This window comes from Vulpes lagopus, chromosome 10 (assembly GCF_018345385.1).
Source record: "Vulpes lagopus strain Blue_001 chromosome 10, ASM1834538v1, whole genome shotgun sequence".
Lineage (NCBI taxonomy): Eukaryota > Metazoa > Chordata > Mammalia > Carnivora > Canidae > Vulpes > Vulpes lagopus.
The window spans coordinates 60,178,704-60,203,482 of NC_054833.1; the positions used below are offsets into that span (position 1 = coordinate 60,178,704).

Sequence of the window (24,779 nt, forward strand, 5' to 3'; positions counted from 1 at the left end):
GATTTAGGGACGCCTGGGTGGCTCAGTGGTTGAGCATCTGCCTTTGGCCCAGGGTGTGATCCTGGAGACCCGGGATCAAGTCCCGCATCGGGCTCCCTGCAGGGAGCCTGCTTCTCCCTCTGCCTGTGTCTCTGCCTCCCTCTGTGTGTGTCTCTCATGAATGAATAAATAAAATCTTAAAAAATAAATAAACAAAATCATGATTTAAGGGTGCCTGGGTGGCTCAGTGGTTTAAGCATCTGCTTTTGGCTCAGGTCATGATACTGGGGTCCTGGGATCGAGTCCCGCATCGAGCTCCCAGCTCAACGTGGCATCTGCTTCTCTCTCTCCCTCTGCCCCTCCCCTTGCTTGTGCTCTCTGGTGCTCTCTCTCCCTCAAATAAGTAAAAAATAAATAAAATCTTTTTTTAAAAATCATGATGTAGGGATCCCTGGGTGGCGCAGCGGTTTAGCGCCTGCCTTGGGCCCAGGGCGCGATCCTGGAGACCCGGGATCGAATCCCACGTCGGGCTCCCGGTGCATGGAGCCTGCTTCTCCCTCTGCCTATGTCTCTGCCTCTCTTTCTCTCTTTCTGTGTGACTATCATAAATAAATAAAAAAAAAATTTAAAAAAATCATGATGTAAATGGAAGCAGGCATCAAATAAACACCCTTACAAAGTGCTTTGCTCACAGAGAGGTGAGTGGGCAGGTGTGATGCTTGTCGGGGTGCCCATGGCTGTGGCCAGACCCTTTCTGACCTTCTCTCGGGCTCTCCGGATGACCAGGATCTCCGGTGCTCCCTCCAGAGAGCTGAGGCCACTCCCAGGCTGGGAGCGCCGGACTCCGGAGCAGCCACCACACAAAGCCCGGCTCGCCTGTCTCGGCAGGCTGGGACTTCGTGGGCAGGAGGCCAGGGGGCCCCCCGGGAAGTGGGCCTGGGAGCTCATACTTCCAAGCCTGTCGATTCTTGCAGTGTTTGAATAGAGAAGGCCTCTGTGCCAGGCTGCCTGAGAAAAGCTTGTTTACTTTTGCCTGCGTAATGGAGGAGAATTAATAAACCGAGAATTTGTCCTGAAAGCTGATGGACATAACCTCACCCTGAACCCATCCCCTTGGAGGGCCAGCTCACTGGGGGAACTCTGTCCACCTGCTCACTGAGCTGGCTGGGACCCTCTGTCGGGGCAGGGAGGTGAGGAATGCCTTGACTGTGGGAGGTCGGGGCCCTCCTGTGTAGGGGGTGGGGGCCCAGGAGGAACCGGGTTGGAAGGGGATGAGGACCACCCACTCCAAACCCATCTACTATGGTCATAGAGACTTCCATCCCCAGGGGGACTAAAAGAGGGCCACCTGCCTTCCCTTGCCCTCCATCAGCCCCGGGTGGATGTTGATCTATCTTCACGTTTGTTTGCTTCCTCGGAAGAAGCACGGTTTGGAGCTGGGAGATCTGGGGTTGATTCTCCCCTGGCGGTGAGGCCTTGGGTGCCACGTAGGTGTCTCCTGATGGCCTCCCCCAAAGAATGAGATCATGCCCCCCCCCCATGAGAGCAGCGGGGGGAGGGGGGCCCTCTCTGCCCTGCTTCTCCTGCTAGGGATGACCTTGCCCTCCTGCTGGGTTGCCTTCCCCTTCAGGAATGCCTGCTGGCTCTCTTCCTGCCCGTTGATAGGCTTCATCCTCAGCCCCTTCCAGAGCTCTCCTTGGGCAAATGGTTGACAACTGGCTGGGGGAGGCCTGGTTTGTAGCATTTGCCACTTTCCCTGCTGTAAGCACTCGCCCTGTGGCTGGTTCCCCCCACCTGGGGCCCTGTGAGGTGCCCCCTGCACCTGCTCTGGAGGTGCCCCCCGCCACCTGCTGGGTGTCCTTGTTACAGCCCTCCCAGCGGCCCATATCAGACCCTGAACCTAGCAGAGACCCTGACCCTTGAAAGTCAGAAGCCATGTGATGGTCAAGTGCCTGACCTCATGATAGCCCAAAGGTGGAGATAGCCCACGTGTCCATTGCTGCACAACTGGGTAGCCTCAGTGTAGCACATCCATACATGGTGGACTAGTATTCGGCCACGAGAGGGAATGAGGTACCAATAGGTGCTAACTTGGATGAGCCTTGAAGGCAGTTTGCAGAGTGAGAGAAGCCAGAGATAAATGGCTTTGTGGTGTATGATTCCATGTATATGAAATGCCCAGAATGAGCAAATCCAGACACCAGAAGTAGATTAGTGGTTGCCAGGGACTGGGAGCAGGGAGGGATGGTGAGTGATGTTTGACGGACACAGGCTTTCCTTTTGGGGTGGTGGGAAGGTTCTGGAAGTAGACAGTGGTGCTGGGGAATACTGGGAATGTGCTTCCTTGCCACCAAATTGCCCCATTGAGAAGGGATAAAAATGGTACGTTTTATGTGTGTTTTACCACAATTTAAAAAAAAGTCAAGTACTAAAGGGTCAAGAGTCCAAGAGTGAAGTGAATCTGGTTTGCTTGGGGTGGGCTGAGTGCCATGAGGACAGGGCCTGGGGAGCGAGCGGCAGTGGGGGACATGCTTGCCCTCCTGTCCCCTGGGTCACTGGGGGTGTCTTTTAGCACCTGCTCACTTCGTCTCCACACAGGCATAGCCCAGCCAGTGCAGGGAGATGGCAGACGGTCTCTGGTTCTTTCCAGATGTACAGCAGCGGCCTTGGTCCATCCTGTTATGTAGAAAAGGTCTGGCTACACAGCCTACATCCGCTCTTTCTCCTTTTGGAGTCCTCAGGGAAGGATGTGTTCCTTGGGCCATCAAGTATTCCTGGTGTCGGAGAAAGGGGGCATGACCCTGGGGTCCTGGGATCGAGTCCTGCAACGGGCTCCCCGCAGGGAGCCTGCTTCTCCCTCTGCCTTTGTCTCTGCCTCTCTCTGTGTCTCTGATGAATAAATCAATACAATCTTGTTTATTTTTTATTTTTTTTTACAATCTTAAAAAAAAGATTCTGGCTAAATGGAGAGGGGAAGGAAATGACATTTATGGAATGCTTGCTCTGTGCTAGGCAGTCTTCTCAATGATTAGCCATTAATCACCTGCTCCCCCCACATGAGGTGGGTACTCAGACCCCATTTTTTTTACACGTGAGAGACAGAGTCACAGAGGGATGAATACATTCCGATAAGCAGCACAGCTAGCCTTCCAGCCAAGGTCTCCTGGCCTCAGAGTCTGCGAGTGGCATTGACCTCTGTGTCATCCTGTCTCCAGCGAGTTATGCTGGTTGGCCAATTTAGGGTAATCTTTAAATATATCTTCCTGATGGTTTGGTAGCATCCTACCAAGAGAGAAGACAAATGGGTACGTCTGTAGGGATCGAAAAGCCAGGGTAGAGAAAGAGGAGCAGCCAGTTAAAAGCTTCTGTTTTTTGCAGGTGCCCATTACGTTGGCTTTGGGAGTGAGACTGGTTGGCACGTAAGGTTGGGGTGGCTGAGGCCACAGGTTCCGGACACAGGGGGTCATGCAGAGCTGTCCCTTTGGTCACAAGATGGCCCTGAGAGAGACGGGGCAGATGGATCAGCTTATATGAGAAAACAGTTTGGGTGGGGGGAGCAGGTGGCTTTCTCACACGGAGGATGACACTCACATCCTAAAAACATGCTGATAGAGAACCAGCTGAAAAGTGTTATCCCCTGGTAAGAGCATGGCAGGGAGGCCATTATTGCACAATTAACATTCAAAGGTCAGGAATTTTTCTTATGTATCAGCAAGAACTACATAAAAACACGGTCCTAGTGAGTGAAAATGTTAAGGGGATGTCTGGCCCGTAGTAAGTGCCCTGTGAATACACAGCATTTGTATAATGGAAACAGGATCCCAATCGAATAGCCCCAGAAATATCAAATACACAGAAATAAATGTAGCATTAAAAGTATGGAATGTATATTTTTTAAAAGGGTAAAACTTTTATTTTTTAAAAAAGATTTTATTTATTCATGAAAGACGCAGAGAGAGAGGCAGATACACAGGCAAAGGGAGAAGCAGGCTCCCCACGGGGAGCCCGATGCAGGACTCGATCCCAGGACCTTGAACCTAAGGCAGATGCTCAACAGCTGAGCCACCCAAGTCCCAAGAGTAAAATTTTTCTAAGGGACACTATGGGAGACCAGGAAAAAAAAAAGGAAGATCTTACCATATTCTGGGAGGGTGAGACTCAACCCTATAAAGTGCCAGTTCTCCCCCTCAAATAATCTGTAGGTTTGGCGTGATTCTCATCAAAATCCTAATGGGACAAGACATGATTCTTAAGTTCAACTAGAAAAATAAATGAGTATTAATAGTCAAGAATTTTTTTGAAAGAAGAGTAATGAGGGGCGATTTGGCCTACCAGATTTTTACAATATTGCAACCAAGATATTTAAATTAGTGTGATAGAGGAATCACACAAGCAGAGTAGAAGTCCAGAAATAGACTCAAATGTAAACAGAAGAACTTAGTAGACAATAAGTTGTGATTACTAATTAGTGAAGAAAGGATGGACCAGTCAGTAAATGGTACTGGGAAAACTGGCTATTTATTTTAAAATAATAATAAATGAGATTCCGACTTCAGGCTGTGAGCCAATCTAAATGCCAGTGGGTTACATATTTCTATATTTGTAATGAGTCCTTAGAAATCCTAGAATAAGATATATCAGTGTCGATGTAATCTCAGGGTGGGGAAAGCTTTCTAAATATGATACAAAAATCAGAAGTCATGGGGATCCCTGGGTGGCTCAGTGGTTTGGCGCCTGCCTTCGGCCCAGGGTGTGGTCCTGGAGTCCCGGGATCGAGTCCCACATCGGGCTTCCTGCATGGAGCCTGCTTCTCCCTCTGCCTGTGTCTCTGCCTCTCTCTCTCTCTCTCTCTCTCTCTCTCTCTCTCATGAATGAATAAATAAAATCTTTTAAAAAATCAGAAGTCATAAGAGGAAAGACTTTAAGTTGATAAAAGTGAAAACTTCTGTATGTCAGAACTCTCTATAAGCAACAGAAAGATAAACTAAAAGCTGTGAAAAATACTGTGACTTGGATGACCAAAGATCGATATCCTCAATAAATAAAGAGCTCTTGCAATTCAACAAGAAGTAGAGGATATTCTTATGCAAAATTGGGTTGAGACAATGCACTGGAAATTCTGAGAATTTGCACACATGGCAATAACCATCTGAAGTCTTATATTTACCTGGTAATAAAGAAACAGCATTGACAAGAATCCGATTTCAAAACCTGCTAATGTGATGACTCTACAAAATAAAAAATAATGCTCTGTGTTGAAATGCTTCCTTACTCTGGTGATGGGAGGGCAACTTGTTACTACTTTTATGAAGAGTGATACATATCAAAATGTGTCTTGACTCCATGCCTTCCTTTCTAGGAATTTAGCCTAAGGAACTAGAGATGTGGCAAAAATTTAGCTACAAGGTTGCTTTTTTGCAGCATTGTTCATAATAACAAAGGATGGGAACAACCTTTCAATAGAGTTTTAGTTACTCAGTCATGCGATATCCATATAATTATGTGGTGGGAGAAAATTCAAAGATGAAATGGAAAGGCACAAGCTGTTGCCAACGCCAATTACACACGGAGGGTCAACGTTAGTGAAGAGTTTTACCAGACACGTAATGAAAGATAAATATATCCTGGAGGGTCAAACGTGGGTGAGAGGCCTGGCTTGTTGGAGCATTTTAAGTAAATTATTTCGTCGTGCTCATAGATTGCTGTGGTTCTTGGCGACGGTGCTGATTTTGCCCCCCTGGGGGACATTTGGCCTGTTTCTGGAGACGTTTTTGATGTTTTTGATTGTCACAACTGGAGGAGTGGTGGCGCTACTGGCATCCGTTGAGGAGAGACCATCCCACAAAAACGCAGGGCAGCCCCCACAAGGAACTATCCAGCCCCAAATACTAATAGTGCCAGAGACCCTGCTATATCGACACAGGATGAGATCCTGCTGCATTCATATGTAGACCAGCCCGTTTGTTACTCGCATGTGATACTGAAATGGGTGCGTCTGAGGGTTTCAAAAGTGCTATTTATCAAGTCAGCGAGGAGGGGCGCCTGGGGGGCTCAGCAGTTGAGCGTTTGCCTTTGACTCAGGGCATGATCCCGGGGTCCTGGGATCGGGTTCCACATCGGGGTCCCCGCAGGAAGCCTGCTTCTTCCCTTGCCTCTGCCTCTCTCTGTGTGTCTCTCATGAATAAATAAATAATATCTTAAAAAAAAAAAGTCAACAAGGAACATTTGCTATTCCATTTTCCCTGGGAAACTGAGCCCAATCTAAAATAAAATTTATCCCAACTTCTCAGCTTTTGTATACATGACTATTTTGGAATTAATGTGACCTAACCGATGGTTAAACATTTTATTGTGGAAAAACCTCAAGAGTTGTAGGTGGGTACCCACATTGCTATCACCCGGCTTTAGTTAAGTCACATTTTGCCTCCTTTGCTTCAACAATTTGTTTTTGTTTTTGAAATGTTTTCAAAGAAAAGCTTAGGGACGCCTGGGTGGCTCAGTTGGTGGAGCGTCTGCCTTTAGCTCAGGACATGATCCCGGGGTCCTGGGATTGAGCCCTGCATCGGGCTCCCTGCTCAGGGGGGCGCCTGCTTCTCCCTCTCCGTCTGACTCTGCCTCCCCCTTTTGACTTGTTCTCTCTCTCTCTCTCTGTCAAATAAATAAATAAAATCTTAAAACAAAGAAGCTTAAACGTTCTGACATTTCGCCCCTAAATGTTTCACAATACCACTTCTGAAAACTAAGCCTTTTCCTAAATCTTCTCAATCACGTAGTTATACCTGATGCCATTAACAAAACATCTTTCATGTCATCTGATACCCAGTCCGCCTGCAGACTTCCTTGGTTATCCCCCAAATGTCTTTTTTTTTTCCTTAAAGATTTTATTTATTCATGAGAGACACAGAGAGAGGAGAGGCACAGGCAGAGGGACAAGCAGGGAGTCTGGTGTGGGACTTGATCCCAGGACCCCAGGATCATGCCCTGAGCCAAAGGCAGATGCTCCACCACTGAGCCCCCCAGGCGCCCCCCAAATATCTTTTATAGCTGGTCTGCTGGATGGTTTAGTTGTTCAAGCACTCTGCGATAATGTGCTGTATGAAGCGTTGTATTTAGAGCTGCTTTAGCGCCTGGGTGTGGGCTGCTTTTGAGGCTCTAATGCGCCTGGAGTGCGGTGTCTGGTGACAAGGGCTACCTGTCCCCCCCCACATCATTGTCACTAATCTCACTGTTTTAAAGTAGGGGCAGAGCCACGTTGGGCCTTGTATGTGGCCCACCCTGTGGGGGATGGAGGAGGTGTGAGTTCTGAGCTTCCTCCAGGGGAATGAGAGTGAGGACCAGGCAGTGAGGCACCATTGTAAATCCTTGTCCCCAGGGTGGGAGCAGAGACATTGTGTGGTGATATGAGGTGTCTGCCAAGGAGAAGGGTGTGAACCAGGGCCTCTCAGTCTGTGTGCGGCTGCTGGCAGGCCTGGAGAATTCTTAGTTGGGGTGTGGAGGGCCATCCTATGCATTCGGGATGTGGCACAGCATCCCTGGCCCCCACTGTCCAGACGGTTGTGATAATCCAGTGAGCAAACAGTGCCTGGTTGATAACCCCTGGGGTGGACTCAGATGTCAGGACCTCCCCTGGTTGCCCCAGAACACCTTAGGAAGGGAGACTGGAGGCTAAGCCAAGGGAACGTGGGGCCCGTGCGAGGGACCTGCTCTCCCCGCCCTGGCTGGGGAGCACACTGATCCATCCGGTGCTGATTGGGTTGGAATGAATGGAATTGCCATTTTATTGGACCATCGTTGGTGACCAGAGAGGACAGGGTCACGGGGTCCAGCTTACTGTTTGCTCCCCCTTGGCCAGGACACCCTGCTCTGGGCAGCCTGCATAAAGCAGTCCTCTTTCCTTCCTTCCCTGTCTGTGTGTGTGTCTATCTGCTTTTCTCTCCTCCACCCTTGTCGTCACCACCTTCCTCATTCCCTCTGCTTCCCTGGTCTCCTCCCCCTCCCCCTCTCCTCTCCCCTGTTGGGGGGATCTGCACAAAGGTTCGGGGCAGAGGTCAGGCTAGGGGTGAGCAGGGCCCAGAGAGCCCCGCCACCCCCACCCCCTGCTTGGGGCCTCAGTCACCCCAGGGAGCACAAAAGAAGCCATTTGCATAGCGGGTCTTGGGACCCCATTGTTTCCCTGGGGCCTGGCCTCCGCAGGTGGGGCACCACCAGCCTGGAGGAAGATAAAGGGATGAGCCCAGGAGGCCAGAGGAGCAAGCAGGGGGCGGAATATTTAGCCCTTCCTGGGAGCTCTTCCCACTGGGGACTCTAGGGGATAGCTGATGGGAATGGGGCAAGTGACAGGTGTCAGTGAGAGAGGGGATTGGAATCTCCAGGGCCTGCCCCAGTGTCACACAGATGTCCCTGGGTCCTTGTTGGCCGAGGCTGAGTGGGCAGTGTGCAGGCTGTGGAGCTGGGCAGGGGCAGGGTGGAAGCCCCCCCCCCCCCTGGGGAGGCCTCCACCCCAGCTGGGCACTGGTGGGGTGTGTGCAGTTGCTGAGCTGTGTGCAGGGAAGCTGTCCGGGCCCCTGAGCTCACAATCCCTCCTCTCTCTGGTCAGGGTCAGGCTCGGCCCCAGCTGAACCTCAGCAACTACTGACCCTGAGCAAGGAAGGCTTCCCAAGCCAGAGGTTGGGGTTGTGCAGCATCCATGGAGTCCCTTCAATTGCTTAAATACCTCAAGTCATAATAGCAACAACCTTTTTTTTTTTTTTTAAGATTTTATTCATTTATTCACAAGGGACACACTGAGAGACGCAGAGACACAGATGGAGGGAGCAGCAGGCTCCCTGCAGGGAGCCCAATGCAGGACTCTATCCCAGGACCCCCGGATCACTCCCTGAGCTAAAGGCAGATGCTCAACCACTGAGCCACCCAGGTGCCCTGGGTGAATAGTAACAACGTTAAACCACATGTTTTTTTTCTTAAGAGCGTGGATTTTGAGTATTTTGCGATTCTCCCCCCCACCCCAATTAAAGTGCCTTCCAGGCCACTTGATAGATTTGGGCTCAGTCTTCTCAATGAAATGAAGTGCAATGGGCTACATGGTCTATGGGCCCCCTCCCAGCTCAGAACCCCGGGGTCCCCGCTGCTTGGGAAGCCAACTGCAGTCGTAGGGCCTGATGGTCCCTGAGCCTGGGTGCGGGGATTGCCTCAGGGGCTTTTCCAGGTGTTTGTTGAAGGGACCATGGGGGGGTGTTATTTAGACCAAAAAGGGTGCCGAGACCCAGGGGAGGAAAGGAGGCAGGGAGAATGGACTCGGGCATTCTCTGCCCACTAACTGGGTGTCCTCCCTATGTTAGACATAGATCTTCAGGGTTGAAAGGAGCAATATGGCCTTGAGGCAGTGTGTGGGGATGCGGGGCCACCAGCTGCCTCCTCCCGCATGGGAGGAGATGCTCAGACTGCCCCTCCAACCCCACCTCCTGTTGAGCAGGCCTCTGCTCTCTGCTGCTCTTCCCTTGGCTCCTAAAGCTGTGGGTGTAAGTATGAGAAACCCCGTCCCTATGTGTCCCCAAGGTGTGGCCACAGAGATCAAAGACCTTGTGTCTTTGCCCCCCACTCCTCATCCCCAGGGCAGAACTATAATCCAGTAAGAGCCACTTCCACTGGAATAGCCAGCTTCTCCCTAGGGAAGATTTGCACCGTTTTGTGATGTCTGCTCAATAGTAAAGACCAGGCTTGAGAAGAGGAGGAAGCTGTTTTGTTGGCAGAGATTCGAAATGGGTTGGGGTCTGAGATGCATTTATTTTGTGCAAAGAGGTATCTGCGAATCGGCGGTGTGCTGGGGCCGCATGCACCTTCCAGCCTCGTTCAGGGTGCCTTGCCGGTAGTTGGAAATTGGCCTTGGTGGGAATATTTACACCGTGGAAATTGGCAGTTGCTACAAATTAAGGCTTTTTCTTCTTGGAGAGCTGGTCTTTGAACACTTCTTGGTGTTTCTTCTGACGGGCATCCTGGGTATGGAGTTTAGGATCTTGATATTGGGTCTGGCCTCCACATTTGACAGGTTTGGAGGGAGGGTCGGTTGAGGCCCAGAAGAGGACAGTGACTTGCCCCAGGTGGCACAGTAGGTGGGCAGCAGAACCAAGGGGAGGACCCAGGTCTGCCAACTTTTCATTCACCAGAGCACCTCAAGCAAGCATCCTTTCAAGGGGTGCACTGTACAGAGAAATCAAACATGGGGACTTGGAAAATATTCCTTCTGCTGAAAAGGGCTAGAAATTCACAAATGTTTGGGGGCAACAGGCTTAGTGAAAACAGCCTTGAAATTTTCTTCCAAGCCAGGCCAGGTTAGGCTTCCACCCCAGCAGGTGGGACACACTCCTGTTTTCCTGGCCAAGCATTCCTGCTGCCCCCATGAGGCCACCTCCTTTGGTGTCAAGGTTGGGAAACCATACTTCAGCATCTTTCGCAGATGGAGAAAGCTCTCACAAGGTCGTCATCTTTTTTGGCTCTGTGGTCCAGGATTGTCCTGGCCCAGACTTGAAGGGAAAAGACCTTGTCCTTTTTCCTCTTTGTGGCAGATGTACCTGTAGGTGGAAGAAGAGATGGACTGCCAGCCATTCTTTTGGGTTATCAGGGGCCCCAGGACAGAGAATGTTGTGCAGATGATTTATTGGGGGGGTGTTCTCAGGAGAAACCAGTAAGGGAGCGGAGGGCACTGCACAGGGCAGCAGAAGAAGCTAGGAAAACATGTGGATTCGGGAGAAGTCTGGCCTCAACCTGACCCCACAGAGAGCTCTGAAGAGTGAATTACACCACAGTTATCCTGCCTAAAGGTAATAGGGTTGGATGGCTAGAGCTGCCTGTGTAGCCTGGCCACAGACTATGGGCTGCCTCCCTGGGGGGCGGAGGAGGGTGGTGTGTGCAACTTCCTAGATATTTGCAAGCAGAGCAGCTCCATCAGCCAAGGGCAGGCCTTCAGAGAAGGTGCAATGGGAGCCGTTAGACGCCGGTGTCTGCAGCTGGAGGTGGGTGCACCGGCCCCATGAGGGGGCTCTGGGTGGGGTAACAACCACCTCTGCTATGCTGGGTAAGTTATTTGAGGAGAAAACAAGTTCTATGGGGATTTGGGGACCATCTATGGATTTCTGTCTTGTCTACTCCAACCTCCTTACACTGTAAAAACACCTGGTGGTTATTCTCTGGGGCCCCATGTCCCCCCTATGATACCCAGCCAGTGGGTCCGTCATGCTGTTGGTTAGGACAGGCTATGTGTTGGAACGAGAAGCCCTAGCAGCCCAATGCAGGTGTTTCTGATTGGGCGCCTCCGTTCCCAGCAGTGAGGCAGGGGCCCAGGCTCCTTCCCTCCTGTGGTTCTGCCATCACCTGGGGCCTCGGAGTCCTCACTGGTTTGGCAGGAGAGTTTAGGGCCTCAGTGGGAGACTTGTCTGGGCATCACTTCTACTCCCCGTGACCCATTGGCCAGAACTCAGTCATGCGACCACACCTGACTGCAGGGGTTGCTGGGTAATGTAATCGCAGGAGCTGCATGAACCTGGCACACTCTTCCCCATAGATGTTTGTTCACTCTGCTGACTTCAGGAGCATCTGTGGTCACCTGTGCCATCGTGGTGCCCCAGTCATTGGCACTGGAAAGAGATGGTAAACTGTGAGCGCCTTTCCTCGGTGTAGGAAGGAGGAGGGATGTGCATCCAGCCGGACAGCTGCCTGGATTTCGGGTGTAGGTGCCCCCCTACCCGGGAAAGTAAGCAAAGGCGACACCGGGTTCCAAGGCATGACCTCATTGGCAGTGGCTTAACCAGCTGGGCTGGCCCGCCAGCCAACCAGCCAGCAGACGCCACGGGCTGCAGGCATCCCTCTTTTGTGACCTTCCCGGGGAGCCCTGGCTTAGCCTCCCCCTCCCTTGCTCCCCTGAATCACCCTTCAGCATAGACAGCAGCTCCGGGCCGTGTCCACCATTGGCTCCGGCTGGAGAAGTGTATCGAGAGCCAACTGGATCCCCATCGGGACGGCGTTGTTTTCCCTGCTGAACACAAAATCCCCCTGTTCACTGAGAGAGCCGACAAGGAGACCCCGTGGGGCTGGCCCGGTGGGAGCAGATTCCAGTGAATACAGCGCCCGAATGGCTTCAGCTTTTTAAAGACGAATACACAGGATAAGTCTGCCCTCCAGGCGGGAGCCAGAATGCAGGGCGCAGGGCTGTTAGAGCGGATTAGCGGCCGCAGACTGACTCGGGCAGGTGCAGCCTTTTCTGCAGTTTGGAAGGGTTTAAGAAATCCGGATCCTGTGCTCTAAAAAAAAGGGGGGGGGGTTTCTTGTCCCGCCAGGCTGATGGTAGTTTGGAGCACTACCCACCCTGCCATTCCCAGTGGTCCTTGGGAATTCTGAGCCGAGTGTTTGTGCCCTTGCCTGTTTATTCATTCATCCCCTGCACATTTATTGAGGGCCCATGTTAGAGTTTGTGCTGGGTTTACAGAGAGGATGGAGTGTGGGGCCTCAAGTTCAGGGGACTGCAGTTTACGGTAGAGCCACGTGTACACATGTCAGCAGCTGCCCACGTGGTCTTGCACAGCCTCCTGGGGTCAGGCTTCCCCGAGAGCCTGCTGGATCTGTTCCTCCTTCCCCCAAAGCCCTAGAACCGAGGTGGCTCGTCCCCCCCTCCAGATGGGCTTCTGTTCCGTAATGGCAGGTAAGAAGAACCAGTGGCATAGCTAGAAATCTGGTGTCCTTGGGCAAAACCTCTAGAAAGTTCATCTAAGAGTTTACATCTTAAACAGCTTAGGGGCTCTGTATTCCTCTGGTTCAGCTGCAGAATTGGGCTGCATCAGAAGTTGGGTATAGAAGATGAACTTGGCCATCTTGTGAAAGCCTAGACAGGTCCAGGTGGGGAGGGCAGGGCAGGGATGATGTCCAGCATGTCCACTGGCCTCATAGTGACCTCCAACCTCTAGGCCCCTCAGTGGCTCAGGGGAGAGCAGCAGCGCCTCCACCTGGACTGTGAAGACTTCTAGACCTTCTACAGGGGGGAGCATTTGCATCTGTGGTTAGGTGGAGTCTGTTGAGAATTCTTTACTTCCCCAAGGCAGATGCAGTACCTTCATTTTGGTCTCAGGGAAGATTTCAGTTTTTGCCAGGGTTCTTGCACGGCTGGGGAACAAGCATCCCCCCACCCGACCCCGTAAATACGGTTTGCAGACCCCTGAGGCATCCTTCACTCACCTGCCATGTAACATTTTTTCTGTTTAATCATTGTGGGTGGAAGTCTTTCCCAGATGCATCGCCAACTTTCCTGCTCCCCGAGCGGTGCCCATGGGACGCGATTTCGCCTTCCAGGATAGCGTGGTGGTTGCAAGATGAGATGGTGCGGGGATGCCATCGTTGCCCCGCAGCTGTCTGGCTGTGCTAGGACTGCTGCCCTCTGTTCTCCGCGGCACCCCCTACAATCCACATCTGTTTTTCTTGATCTTTTTCTTCTTCTTCTTTGCCTTCTGCTGGCTTGCTGCTCTTTCTTCCCAATGATGGGTCAATCTCTAGAGGGTCCCCCCCCTCTTTAAATATATTCATCCTTGTGCTCGCTTCGGCAGCACGTATACTAAATATATTCATCCTTCCATCCTTCCATACCGTGTCCTAGGAGTGGCACTAACAGCATCCGTGTCCGTGTCCGTAAGGGAAGGATCATTAAGCTGTGAACCAAGACCCGGAGGGATCTCCTTTGTGATGGTGGTCGGGCTGCTCGGCTCTGTTCCTGGTTCTCCCCTGCATTCCAGAGAACCAAGACAGACAGACAGACAGGCGGCCTCAAGAAGCATCTCCCAACTGCACATAGATGCCCTTGAAATAAAGAGGAGGCAGGATTAGTCCCCTTGGCTCTCACTTCAGAGAACCGTGGAACAGAGAGGTTAAGAGGGACCAGCATGATGCGGCTCCTAAAAGCCGTGGTTCCTGAGTTTGAGGGAACCAGGCGGGCCTGGAAGGGGAGGGACGCTTGCTTCGATGGGCTTGAGGGCTGATCTGTTGGTTCAGTGGGTGGTGGGCGTGTACCGGTCCAGTCCGGAGGGTGGAATGAAGGCCACGGAGGGGGGTGGGGGTTAGCTCATGGGAAGTCCTGTGCAAACCCTAGGATCCGTGGGGAGACAGATTCAGGCTCAGCGTGGCAGCAGGGAGGAGCCAGGCTGGCCTTCGAGAACTCTCCCAGCTCAGAACGTGGACCCCCCTTGTGGCCTGTGCCCGTCAGTCAGTCAGTGGCCAGTGACAGGATCAACCAGGGACAACAAGAATGTATCAGCTTTGTCGCGGAGCAACCACAACAAATTGTTGTGTTCTGAGGTTGATTAGTGATGCCTGCCGTGTGTGTGGCTGGGGAAGCTGTGGGTCCCTGTGCTGCCTGTTTGCTTGCTCTTCTTAATCCCTGTCTCTTCTGGAAGTCCTCATTTTCTATATTTTTTTTTTTCCCTTCTGGAGATAAGTTGCTAATGATGAAGCCTGGCAACAAGGAGCCCCAGGTTTCATACCTCCTTTCCTTTTTTTCCTTTCTCCTATGCACTTCCTGGGGTGTCACATGACACAGAGGGCCGGAAGCTCACCTGCCATTTCCAAAGGGAGCTACCCCTGAAACACTTGCAGGAAGAGGAATCTACTCCCTGGGGCCCAGCGGCTTCTGGAGTGTGGCCTGTCTGCTCTTTCCTTCCTCTGGCTGCCTGGGAGCACAGCTGCATCTTTGGAGGCCTCGGCTAGTGGGACAAGGGGTGCAGTCTTGGGATGGGGTGTGGCTCAGCCTGAGAACCAGAAGCCCAGAGGATGCAGTCCCTTGAGAAGGGCCAGCCCCTTGCACCGGGATCGGCAAGGGTAACGATTCCATGGCTTTGGCGACGAAGACCCCTTGGGGTGGCCCTGCCAAGGGCTGAGGGGCAGCTGGTGTTGGCAGTAGTGAAGTGAGTGCCCCCACCGGCCGAGAACCTAGGACACTGAACATTCTCAACCTTAGTCTTCTCGTGCTTGTAGTGGACATGGCCGTGGGGACCCTCATGCCTGGTTTCCTGAGAGGTTGTGGGTGGAAAGTGTTGGGTGCGGGCTGCCCAGGTGTAGACTCATCACCATGCAGGTGCTTGGGCTGGTCCCGGTGGCAACCTCCGAGGCCCAGGCTGGATCTGCTGGTGGTGGGGCACGGGGCGACCCCAAGGCCTGTGGGGCTGGTGGCAGAGCCGGGTCTGGGGCCATCTCGGGGGTAGGATGAGTCCCCTCAGCACGACTCACAGCAGCTGGGGAGGACTGGGGGGTGGGCGGCCGGGGGGTCAAGGGAAAATTCTGGATGTCCAGAAGCTGGTTCAGCCTGCCGAGCTGTCCTGCCTCCAGTCAGGAGGGCTTTTTGCAGCCCCAACGGCTCTGGGCAAGAGGCTTTAATCTAATTACATGCTTTATTTGAGCCAATTTGTTTTCCAATCCATCTTGTTCAGCAAGAAGAAAGAGCATGCTGGGGACTCATGGCACCCTCTTGTTCCAAGTGGAGATAGGGGCTGCTTTCCTGCCTCATGTGGCCGGCGCAGCCCCTGACCTCTCCCGGCCTGGCCACCCCACCCCCAAAACCAGGCTGGAGGCCGCCCTGCCTCCCCCCCCCCCCTCGGATGAAGCCGGTCACCGCTTTCATCAGCTGAGGGAGGAAGAGGCCACTTGCTGGTCCCAGTTTCCAGGAGGCCGAGCGACTGGGTCTTGCACCAGGAGGGACTGAAATGGGACAGGCACCCAGGGCAGGTGACGCAGGACTGCGGGTCAAGGCGGGGTGGTGTCTCTGTCCCTGTGGGGTCAGCCCGGTTCAGCATCCCGGGCCCCAGTATTTTGCATCTGCAGACATATTTTCATAATAAGGCAGTGGATTGGGAATCTGTGTCTTTAAAGTCCAAACAAAACACCAAAGCCCTTCCACCTCCCCAGAGACGGGAGATTTATCCCCAGGCAAGGAGCCGCCACTCGCAGAGGGTCAGCTTTTCTGTTTCGCGTTTTTCCAGAATTATCTTTCTCCACCCTCCCTTCAGAGCCTCCTCCTGCCTGCCTTTGACACACACTCGCATTTCGGGGCGTGGTCCCTTGCAGGGCCTGGAGGGGTGCTGGAATCTCCGGGGCTGCACGGTGCTGGTGGCAACTAAGCACCCACACCCCCCACCCTCCCTTTTACGCAACTCATTTGACAAATATTTATCGAGGGTTTGCATGCTTTTCGGGCCTTGGGGAGAGAGCAGTGAACGAGGCAGTGGCCCTGTCCTCAGGGAGGGAGGCTGAAAAGAAACTAGAGCGAAGGGAATACAGTGTGTGACAAGTGCCGGGAAGGAACCAGATCCCCGGAAGATGGGTTTGTTTTTTCCAAAGAGTCAAAGGTTGGTCAGGACATACCTGAGTGAGAGCTGTAAAAAAAAAAATTAAGAAAAATAAATATTTTAATTGGGCAGTGCCAGCAATACAGTGAGATTGGTTGTGATCCCTAAACTGTAGCAAAAGCCACCACAGCTACCGTTGCTCAGAGCTCACCTGGTCAGGCTTTCGCTCACAAGAGCTTCAAGGGTGACCCAGTCTTACCCCATTTCCTCAACGAGCAAGCCCAGATTCAGAGAGGTGCAGTGACACGCCTGGAGCCGCCCAGCTGGAAAGTCGCAGAGCCAGCATTCTGAGTCCTCCACGGCCGACCTGCTAACAGTCCCCCGCATCCTGCAGAATTCCGAGATGCACTGTGCCCACTGGATCGGATCCCGGGGTTCGGGTGGGGGTGGGTGCTCCAAAGAGGACAGACCAAGACCCACAGAAGAGCCCCCAGGGCCCGGAGCTCCAGTGTGCTTCTTTTCAGCCATTAGCTGCCAGTCCTGGCATAGGTGGCAGGGTCCTCTGACTTGGGGTGCCCCTCCAGCCCCCTCCAGCCCTCTTCAGGGCTCATGCCCTGTTTGCTGTCACAAAGCTTCACCGCTTTAACGGATGCCTGAGCCAGGACCCACGCTTCCCCGTGGGTGTTGCCCAGATCACTGCCGGGGGAGCTGGATGTGTCCTTCCTTCGTCCGGGGACCTGGGTTTTTTTTTTCGTTTGTTTGTTTTTAAAGATTAATTAATTAATTTATTTATTTATGATAGAGAGAGAGAGAGGCAGAGACACAGGAGGAGGGAGAAGCAGGCTCCATGCCGGGAGCCTGACGCAGGACTCGATCCCGGGACTCCAGGATCCCGCCCTGGACCAAAGGCAGGCACCAAACCACTGAGCCACCCAGGGATCCCCTCTGGGTTGTTTTTAAAGATGGTATTTATTTATTCATGAGAGACACACAGAAAGAGGCAGAGACACAGGCAGAGGGAGAAGCAGGCTCCCCGCGGGGAGCCCAGCCCAATGTGGGACTTGATCCCAGGACCCCAGGATCAAGACCTGAGCTGAAGGCAGAGACTCCCCACCCCGCTGAGCCCCGCAGGGGACCTGTTATGTGTGGGTTTGCTGGGCCAGGCAGCCTGGGGACCTCACAGGGGCAACTGCGTTCAGCTCCTTTGATGCCACTGTGACCTGTGGGTTTAGCAAGAATTGCTGTGGCCTGCGCTGGGCCGGGTGCTGGGACCAAGGTCAGCAGAGGCGGGGAGCCAGGCTGTTCTGGACCATCAGGTGGGCACTAAGAACGGTGGGTGGCCCAGCCCTAGGTCCAGGAAGAACGTGACCGTGGGGTGGCCAGAGGGCACTGCACCACCCGCTCGCCGCTGCTTGGTTTGGGCCGGTTTATAGTCTCTGCTGGGGACCAGGGTCAGGCCCCAGCCCTCCCATTGCTCATCAGTCACCCCAGGGACACAGGTGAGGGGGCATATCCCTGGGACGCTGTCTCTGACAGCCTGTCTCTGTCACCACACCCTCCTAAATCCTGCCCCGTTTTACTGATGGGAAAACCAAGGTTCCAAGTGGTTAAGCGCCACAGATCACTGGGCTGGTGATGCGACCGTCTTCCACCAGGAACAGCGGCTGCCCCCATTGCCCCTCACGGGTCACTGCTGACACCGTCGGGGCCCTAAGTGGGTGCGCAGCCACAGGGTGCTGCGGGGGAGTCTTGGAGAGTACCCGAAGTTGGAAACATTGAGGGTTGCTAGCCATTCTGGAAGAAAGAGGGGTGGGTGCTGGGGAGGCGGGAGCAGATGTGTGGGACCCAGGTGTGATGGTGCAGCCGTCCCCGTGGGTGGCTTTGACCAGAAAGGTTCGGGAAAGGAGGGCCCTGGGTGGGTCTTGTGCAGTGCGCACGCAGCCCGCTGCTGCAGGCACAGCAAAGGGACCCTCCGGGAAGCCCTGGGCGCCCGTGGCCATAGCTGGGGAAGGAGCAGAAAAGCAGGGCAGGGCTCCCCTGGGACGTGGGGTGGGGGCCGGAGCCCCAGCCTCTGTGCTTACCCAGAGCCTCAGGCCCCCGGCTTGATGGAGGAGGAGGCTCCAACACGTAGCTCATGCCACTATAAACCACACGGGGTCAAATCCAAACCATACCCGGCCCCACGCAACCCCTCAGACTGTGCCAGTCACCTCCCTGCCCCCCTCTCCATTCACTCTGTGCAAGGCACCCTGGCCTTCGTTCAGTCGCTGGGCTCTGCTAGGCTCCATCCTGCCGTAGGGCCTTTGCGCAGGCTGTGCTTCCTGCTTGCAGCCCTCCGCCTGCCGATCTCCTTGCCCTGCGTCCTCCGCGCTGTCGGTCCCTGTGTGGTGTTCCGCTCTGGCAAGTTCCTTGGCCGCTCTAGCTAGAGCCGTACCCTCACTCTCAACCACACCACCGTGCGCAGTTGGCTGACAGCTCACTTCTGGTTTGTCCCTTGGTACTAACGTGTGTGCAGTTGCGAAGGGATGGGCATCTGCATGCGCACACGCTTCCCTCTCTTGAGGGGTATGTAGCCCTTGCAGCAGTGGACGCCCCGTGGATTAGGAATACGAGCATCGCCTTGTAGACCATGGGTACCTGCGTATGATGGGATCCCCCGTAAGTAAGTGGTCCCCATCCTCACTGAGGAGAGACTCACTTCAGAATGTTTTTAGTGTTTTTTAAATACAAGAATTATATACTCATTACAGTAAAATTAAAAATATAGATAAGCTGGGGCACCTGGGTGGCTCAGTGGTTGAGGGTCTCCCTGTGGCTCAGATCGTGATCCCGGGGCCCTGGGATCGAGTTCTGTGTCGGGCTCCCCCCAGGGAGCCTGCTTCGCCCTCTGCCTGTGTCTCTGACTCTCTGTGTGTATTTCATTAATAAATAAATAAAATCTTTAAAAATATATAGAGAGATATAGATAAGCCAGAGCAAGAGTGTAAAAACCAATCCCAGTCCCACAGCTACCATTTCGGCGCATAGCATACTCTTCTAGAATAAAACTCGAAAACCCCAGGCGAGGTCAACCGGCCCCCAGGGACCCCCTGACCTTTGGCTGCGCCCCCCCTCCCCCCAAGCCTCACCAGCTCACCTCCATCTGGCTCCTCACATCTGCCTGGTCCTTTGCTGCCCTGTGTGCTGCATGTGACTCAGGCCTTGTCATCCTAGATGTCACCTCCCTCGGCCTGGCCCTTGCGCCTCAGTCGGTCTCCATCTCCACGCCTGCTCTCTGCTCACCATCTCCCCTGGTTGGGTGTCGCTCTTGGGTGAGTGTGATCACACACATGCAAATTACCTGTCCCCCTTCTGCGGTCAGGCCTCACCCTCCACCCAGCACCTCCCAGAGCTGGCCATGTGGAATTTGCTTATTAGCCCAGCCTTGGAAGGGAGCAAGCGGTGATAAATTCATAGAGGTGCGTGGGTGTGTGTGTGTGTGTGTGTGTGTGTGTGTCTGCTACACCAAAGGGTGCGCATCTCTCCACACTTTGGACATTTCGATGCCAGTCGTATTCAGGGAAGAGGAATTTGCACCCCTACCTCACCCGCACGTTTGTGTGCGCATGTGTGGATGCCTTCGCCAATTCACAAGCCACAGGTCCTGTATTCCCATTGATTTGAGCTACATTTCTTTGATTACTTGAGATTGACCATGTTCTATCTCCTTGTCCCCTTTCTCCCCCTTCTTGTGAATTGCCTGTTCTTCTTTGAATCTTATTTTTTTTTAAAGATTTTATTTATTTATTCATGAGAGACAGAGAGAGAGGCAGATTTACAGGCAGAGGGAGAAGCAGGCTCCCTGGGGGGAGCCCAATGCAGGGCTCCATCCCAGGACCCCCAGGTCACAACCTGAGCCAAAGGCAGACACTCAACCACTGAGCCACCAGGTGTCCCCTCCTTTGAATTTCAGGTTGCTTATCTTATTGATTCAAAAGAGTTCTTGTTATATGAAAGATCCTAACCCATTGTTATCTGTCTCACAAATACTTGTGGCTTTTTTTTCTAGTCATTTGCTTGCACCTCACACCATAGATCCTCTAGCCGTCCATTGCTGGGGGCCGCCTCATTTGAGGAAGGGGGGGGTCCTTGGGTTTTCTGCCCCCGAGCCCCAAGTCCGGAAGGCACGACATTGTAGAGGCAGGCAGGGAGGGCTTAGAGGTGTTGGAGTGGACAGGCAGGACCACTGTGGTCTCAGAGAGATGCATGGGCGCTCAAGAGCTGGCTGTGACCCCGGCTCTCCCACACATGTGGTGGTACCCTGGGTGAAGTATTTGTGGGTGAAGATGCTGAGGAGGTGGTCTTACTGGGGGGAGGGCAAAAAGTCACCTGCAGCCTCGGACAAGAGGCGAGAGCTGGCTTCCTGAGAAGTGCCTCCTCCATCCTCACCATGCCTTTGCTACTGCGGCCTCGCTCAGGAGACCCCTGGACACCCACCGTGTGCAAACGGGGCTCCAGCCTGAGGACGTCCAAGCGGCTCGTGGCTCCAGATCCGGTGAGCCGAAACTCACTTTCTCTGGACAGACCGACCTCACCTGCCTTTTGTCACCTGCTGGTGGGAAGAGAGGCCCAGGAGAAATGGATGGAGGTCCCTCCTAGCCTGACCCGCTTGGGCTCTGTCACCCTGGCCAGGTGGGGTGTGGGGGACCAGGAACCCGTCCCCGGCTGTCTCACCCACCGTTCGGGTCTCGGCCTCAGGGTGGACCGGGCGGGAGCTGGTGTCCCTTGTGTGTCACCCCCACTGCCCCACCTTCCCGAGCCTGACAGCCCAAAAGCAGAGAGGCCAGGGTGCTGCTCAGAGCAAGAGCTTGGCTAGCTCCCCGCCCCGCTCCAAGGGAGGCGCCAGATGCAGCGCCCCGAGCTCTGACGGGGGGATGCTGGGCCCCGCCTGCCATATGCTCAGGGATGAGCTTCGATCCGGCGAGCAGGCCTGCCCAGCAGGATTCTTGGCACCTGGGTCGCAGGAGGGCAGACCAGAGGGGTGAGCTACCCAAGGTGGTGGGAGAGGAGGGAGCAGCTTGGCCGCTGGGATTGGGCCTGCAGGGGCCCCCTCTCGGCTCTTGGCTGTGGCTTGGCCGGGGGAGCAGGTGGGTGGAATGAAAGGGAGGTCGGCTGCTCCCAGGAGGGGCCAGGATGCCAGCCAGCCAGGATGGGCCTGCTGCGAGCCGCAGATGGCAGCCTCCCGGTCTCGGCGCCTCTCCCTGGTCCCCGTGTCCCTCCCTGGCAGCTCCCATCTTTGCGGGGAGGAGGATGGGAGCATCTCCGGGTGACCCTGGAGCGGGGGGTCCCCTGAGAGAGTGGACCTTCTGGCTCACCCCTCGTTCACTCCTGGGGGGACAGGGCACGGCCAGTGGTCCAGGGAGGCTGGGCTGATTGGTGAATGGGATCTGCAGGGCCTGTGTGTCCGTGAGCTCGTGTGGGTGTTTTTGTCAGGGTTGAACCATGGGACACTGCTCTTTTTTAAAAAAAAATCATTCTTAAGTTGAAAAGTGATTGATTTTAGATACTTTCACATGGTCCCTCTCACCAGTTTCCACCTTTTCCTGTTTCTGCCCAGATCAAGTGGCCCTGGATTCAGGGATTTCTGAAGATTATTATATCTCTTCTTCACTCAGACTCACGATCATTTATATTTTCCTAAAAAGTCATGCATTTCATTGAGTGACCAAGCTTTCAGCCTAAAGCCACATACAGTAGTAGCCTCATAATTCATAAAATGTGCTTTCGACCATGATTATCTTCCCTTCCTTGTGACTTCATGTGTGTCTGATTTCTCTCTCATGTTCATAATTAGACACGACTGTATTTTGTCTGTTTTGGGGTTCTTTTTGTTTGTTTGGTTTGTTTCATGTGTGGTTTTTAAATTTTTTTAAATTAATTAATTTATTTTTAAAGATTTTCTTTATTCATAAGACACACAGAGAGGCAGAGACACAGGCAGAGGGAGAAGCAGGCCCCCTGTGGGGAGCCCAATGAGGGACTCATTCCCAGGACCCTGGGTCACGCCCTGAGCCAAAGGCAGGCGCTCAACCACTGAGCCACCCAGGCACTCCTGTGTGTGATTTTTAAAAAAGAGTATTGGTATGGGGCCTTTCCTGAGAATCAGTTCTTGGAGGTATTGACAACTGGTGAATATTTTCCAGGGTACCACACTATTAGTTTCTACTTCTGTTACTCTTCCTCTGGCTTTCTTCGGAGTTTATTTTGCTCATTTTCTAACTTCTAGAGTCGAGTACATATCTTTTCATTCTTTTCTGTTTAACAATAAATCCTATTTCTTTTTTTTTTCTTTTTAAAGATTTTATTTACTTATTCATCAGGGACACAGAGAAAGAGAGAGAAAGAGAAAGAGAGAGAGAGGCAGAGAAGCAGGCTCCATGCAAGGAGCCCAACGTGGGACTCGATCCCAGGTCTCCAGGATCGCACCCTGGACCGAGGGTGGCACTAAACTGCAGAGCCACCCGGGCTGCCCAGTAAATCCTATTTCTTATACTGAGGTCAGGAGATGCGGCCCATGTGCTTCCAGCTCCTTTGGGATTAATTTAGCATCCTTTTACTGCTCAGGTTACTGTCCCTTTTTATGTTCCTAATACTTTTTTTCTTAATATATTTCAATAAGATGTTATTCCATGTAAAATATTCTCTTTTTTCATTAATAGGTGAACTTCTTTGTTTGCTAGTGATGAACTGACTATAACATCTTTAAAGAAGCTAACTTCTTTCAAAGTTGTGAGCTTTAAAAACAAATTGCTTCATTTAGTTATGTTCCTTTGAAATGATTTAATAATTTTTAATCCATTTATCAGTAGAGGTGTTGAATCTGTTTACAGGCATTGTTTTGTTTTTAGATGGTTGCTCTACTGTACTCTTGATTGGTCTCATTTGCTTTTTATATAATCCACTTTATTTTTCTTTTTTTTTTTTACATATTACCTATAATCTGAGAGTTTTTAAAGCAATCTCTACATTCAACTTGATGCTCAGACTCACAACTCTAAGGTCAAGAGTCTCATACTCTACCCACTGCACCAGCCAGGCACCCCCATATTACCTATAATTTATTTCCCATCTTCTTTAGTGCTTTGTGGTTGCCTTTGAGTTTTTCAAAAGCACTATTTGATCTAATAGTTCTTATTTGTCAGAGTCAAGCAGGAAAGAGCATATCTTACATTCTACCTGCTTAAGACTCTTCTACTTAGTTTTTGTTAATATGATCTCTAAGTTTCAGACTACATTTTAGAGTTATTTATACTTATATGTATTGATACTTACACACTGACATTTCCTTTCAAATATTTAAAAGTTATTTTGAGGGATGCCTGGGTGGCTCGGCGGTTAAGTGTCTGCCTTTGGCTCAGGGTGTGATCCTGGAGTCCCGGGATCAAGTCCCACATCGGACTCCTGCATGGAGCCTGCTTCTCCCTCTGCCTATGTCTCTGCCTTTCTCTCTCTGTGTCTCTCATGAATAAATAAATAAAATCTTTTAAAAAAAAGTTGTTTTGATATTTGTTTTCAGTTTTACGTATTTTATTTATTTGAGAGAGAGAGAAAGAGAGCATAAGCAAGGGGCAGGGCAGAGGGAGAAGCAGGTTCCCCACTGAGCAGGGAGCCTGATATAGGTCTCAATCCCAGCACCCTTGGATCATGACCTGAGCTAAAGGCAGATGCTTAACCAGCTGAGCCACCCAGGCACCCTTGCATTCGATTTTAGGACCAAATATGTAATCTCCACATTTGCAGGTTTCAGAGCCAATCACTAGCACATTCATATTGTACGATCTCCACAAGACTTTTCCCTCTTAAACTCTTACTTTTGATTCATTTCATGTTTGGTTGGAAAACATTTTCAAGTATCTCTCTCAAGAAAGAGTACATGATTGGAATATTGTCTGCAGCCTTGCACGCTGGAGAATGCCATCTGCTCATGGTGACCTACACACATATGAGACAGTCTTGCTGGGTATAAAATTCTTAGATCACAGACTTCCCTCCACAAGACCTATGGGCATCACTCCATGGTCATCTGGCTGGCTTCTTGTTGTTGATTTTTAATCCATATATAATTTTCCCTCATCCTGGTATATCATATGTTGTACAGAGACATGTCTGGGTGTTTTTGGTCTCCTTGATATTTTTCCAAAAAGTCAGTGAGTCTTTTTTTTTTTTTAATTCATAGAGACACACACACACACAGAGAGGCAGAGACACAGGCAGAGGGAGAAGCAGGCATCATTCAGAGAGCCTGATGTGGGACTCGATCCAGGGTCTCCAGGATCACGCCCTAGGCTGCAGGCAGCACTAAACCGCTGGGCCACCGGGGCTGCCCGTCAGTGAGTCTTCTTGTGCGCATGTAGGCCTGCCTTTAGCTCAGGATTCTGATCTTTGATCCTTGTTTCTATTCCACTTGGGTTCTGCTGCATTCTCTCCCCATTATATGTCCCCCTGCAT

At 52.3% G+C, this 24,779-nt stretch overlaps 1 protein-coding gene and 1 long non-coding RNA gene across 4 annotated transcripts in view; one reads left to right on the top strand and one right to left on the bottom strand.

Annotated features, from left to right (window-relative positions):
• NTN1 (netrin 1) overlaps window positions 1-24,779 on the top strand; it is a 192,329-nt gene that overhangs the window by 144,493 nt on the left and 23,057 nt on the right. The gene's annotated exons all lie outside the window — the stretch shown is intronic.
• Window positions 15,713-17,038, bottom strand: LOC121499443. Its single transcript, XR_005990128.1, has 3 exons — window positions 16,552-17,038; window positions 16,369-16,379; window positions 15,713-15,822 (listed from the first exon to the last, which is right to left on the bottom strand). It is a non-coding gene; the product is annotated as an uncharacterized LOC121499443 (long non-coding RNA).